The sequence below is a fragment of the Silene latifolia genome, chromosome 3 (assembly GCF_048544455.1).
Source record: "Silene latifolia isolate original U9 population chromosome 3, ASM4854445v1, whole genome shotgun sequence".
In the NCBI taxonomy this organism is placed as follows: Eukaryota; Viridiplantae; Streptophyta; class Magnoliopsida; order Caryophyllales; family Caryophyllaceae; genus Silene; species Silene latifolia.
Genome location: NC_133528.1, coordinates 101,560,063 through 101,563,594, shown reverse-complemented (window position 1 = coordinate 101,563,594; position 3,532 = coordinate 101,560,063).

Below are 3,532 nucleotides of genomic sequence, written 5' to 3'. Positions count from 1 at the left end.
TATTTTTTGGTATAGATGGCCGGTGGAGGAAATGACCGTCACGTTCGAGCTCGAAAGGGGCTCCAGTTTGAGTCTGAGGTTGGAGATGTGAGTGCCGATTCGTGGACTGATGAGCGGGTGGAGGAGGAGCGTTTCGAGCGGTCTGGTGATGTGATAGGTGAGGAGGAGGCGGGTATTGAGCGAGTGCGTAGGGTGCCACGTAGACGGAATGAGGAGGGGCGTTTCGAGCGGAGGTCGGATGGTAGTTCTAGTAGTGTGGTGGCTCCGAAGAAGAAGTCGGGTAAGGATGTCTCTTGGTTGATCGATCATCGTGTTCCTGGTGGTCCTGACTTTCCCCACGTGATTCCTAGCTTCGGGGGCCACATTGCCAACACCATATGGGCGACTCCTAATGAGGTTGGTCGACCAGTTTTGACGGGTTACCACCGGTTTGGTAAGACGAGGTTGTTGAGTTGTTGGCCACTCCCTCCGGCCGTTAAGACTATTTATGACGGTACTGGTCTTTCTCACCTATTAGATTCCATGGCCGAGAATTATAACATGCCCCTTATTTCTGCTTTTGTTGAGAGATGGCAACCCGACACCAACAGTTTTCACATGCCTTTTGGGGAGATGTCCATACTCCTTCACGATGTTGCGCAGATCTTAGGCGTTCGGGTTGATGGTAACTGTTGTAAGGTGGAGAGTAATGACGGGACGTTGGCGGATCCCCTTATGTATGTATGTGGCTTCTTTGCGATTTCATCAGAGAAGTTGAGGTTGCCGTTAAACTCTACTAAGAAGGTCCCTATTTACAAGAGTGGGGGTATATTGGTAGATGCAGTTTGTGAAACGGCGAGAGCTAATTGTGATGTTGTTTTTGCTCAGGGGTTTTTGGCTGTGGTGTTGGGGTCGACACTTTTTGTCGACAAATCAGGTGATAGGTTACGTCCTCAGTTGTTTCCTTTAGTGTATGATACTGATGGTGTACACGACTACGCTTGGGGAGCCGGTGTACTTGCCTTCATGTACCGACAGTTGGGGGTGGCTTCACGTCTTTGGTGTGAAGACTATTGGTGGTTGCTTGACCTTGTTGCAATCGTGGATCTATGAGTATTTTCCTATGTTCAGACCCGGTCCACCTTCGGCAATTGACCCTACTCAGCCTCGGTCGTGTTCTTGGAGATCCGTTGGTCCTTTCGCTCAAAATGCGGAGAAATTGTTGGAGTATCGGAGGTTGTTAGATGGGCTTACTTGTGCTTCCATTAGGTGGGATCCGTACGGGCGCGTCGGGAGGAGTATCATCCTCGTACTTTGTATACAAAGTTGTATTCGTTTCATGGACATAGCGGAGCCGTACCAGCTGATCGGTGTTTACGACGGTTTGGGTATGTGCGAGATCATACCCAATCCCATTATGAGATTGACACGCATCGTCGTCCCGCTTCGGGTTTAGGGTACGAGGTTAGTGTTGGGGTTGGGGAGACTGATCATCTTTGGGATTGCTTTGGCGGGATCACGTGGTTCACTTTCTCGTAAATCGAGACCGCTTAGCTTCCCGGGTGAGACGGAGCCAGAGTATGAGGCTTGGTTTAATGGGAATTCTCACCCGTTCATCATTGATCCCGACCACCATGATGCCCCCCGCCACATGAGGATTTTGATATTCCTGCCGAGGTAATAATATTACTTACGATTGTTGTAATAATTGATATAATTTTCTTCTTGTTCCTCGATAATGTTTATAATTTTCTTGTCAATTTGCGATCGCACGTCTTTGTAATGTTTCGATTTTACGAGGCCAAAAAAATTAAGGATGACAAGAAACAGCTTGCCTTCCTCCGCAAGATGATGAAGAACGTCGGCCCATTGATTGAGAGGGTCGGGGATATCATACGTCGGCGAGGACCTCGTCAAACACCCGGTGATGTTGTTCGGCGTAGATCGGATGGTGTGTACACCGATAGCGGCGAAGAGGATGATAACTAGTTTGTGTTTGTTTTCATTTATGTTGTACGGTTTTGAAGACATTTTTTATGTTGGATGATTATGTTAGTTGACTATTTGAACGTTTATTTCAAAAAACATGACGGTTTTAAATTAAAATTTCTTAAATTTGTTGAATACATAGCAATCGATGCAAATTCATACATTTCTGAAAATAGTAACTACTTCATGACAATGGCCAACATAATGAAAACAAACAAATACAAGATACACTTGAAATAAAACTTCATCATCCTTGTCATTTCCGAAATCTCCTTTTTTATACCTATCACTTGCTCTTTCATGACATTTCCACTTGATGCATCATCACCTTCATCTTGACATGCTATATTCAACTTTTTTGTTATTGTTAAATGATCTTGATCAACCACGACACAAAACGATCGCAAGGTACGCACTTAAAAAAAGCTTTCTTCGGATTAGTAGTCATCCGGAAATCATGATGATAGCGTTTCTTTTACAACGATTGCAAATTTGATTCTTAAAATCAAGGCCTTCAATTGGTCGGGTTCCCCACATTGAGGATGATGTTGACATAAGTAAAGATTTGAAGAAGAAAATGGAAGATGATGAAGATGATTGGAAAATAGAAAAGGTTGAAGATGAGTGCAAAATTACAACATTATGTAGATGTTTATATAGGGAAAAATGTTACCGTTATAATTCAAATGTTACCGTTATAATTCAAATGTTACCGTTATAATTCAAATGTTACCGTTATAATTCAAATGTTACCGTTATAATTCAAATGTTACCGTTATAATTCAAATGTTACCGTTATAATTCAAATGTTACCGTTATAATTCAAAATAACCGTTGTATTTCAAAAATAACCGTTGTAATTCAAAAATAACCGTTATAATTCAAATGTTACCGTTATAATTCAAATGTTACCGTTATAATTCAAATGTTACCGTTATAATTCAAATGTTACCGTTATAATTCAAAATAACCGTTGTATTTCAAAAATAACCGTTGTAATTCAAAAATAACCGTTACAATTAATAGGTTATAAATAGGCCATTCTATGTCAATTTCAATCACAACATCCAAATCATCTTCACTCACTACAATACTAATTATTCACTCACAACATCCAATCCTAAAATGGTTCTCACAAATGCTCAAAAAATCAGAGTTTATCAAATAAGAATCGATTTAATTGTTCAAAATTTACCAATTCTAATTGAGCGTCTTGAATCAGTGGTTCCTAGTGACACTGTATGGCACCTGCTTGAAGAGCCTCCAATTGGTACCCTTTGTATAATTTTACAAGGAAACCCGGATCATGTTCTAACTCCAGCAGTTAGAGATGAGGTTGTTTCTGATGAAGTACTAAACGAGAAGATGTGGGAGTTTCGTACGTTAAAAAGTGATATCTTTACATATTTTGAGCGCATTCTCACCGTGATTGATTACCCAAGACTATCAGACTTATGTGCTGGTAGAGTGCCGGGGCAAGGAATTCTTTATCTCTACTTGAATGATTTATTGACTCAATATATGTCTACCCAACTCAAGAAATTGAGATTCAAGATCATGAAGA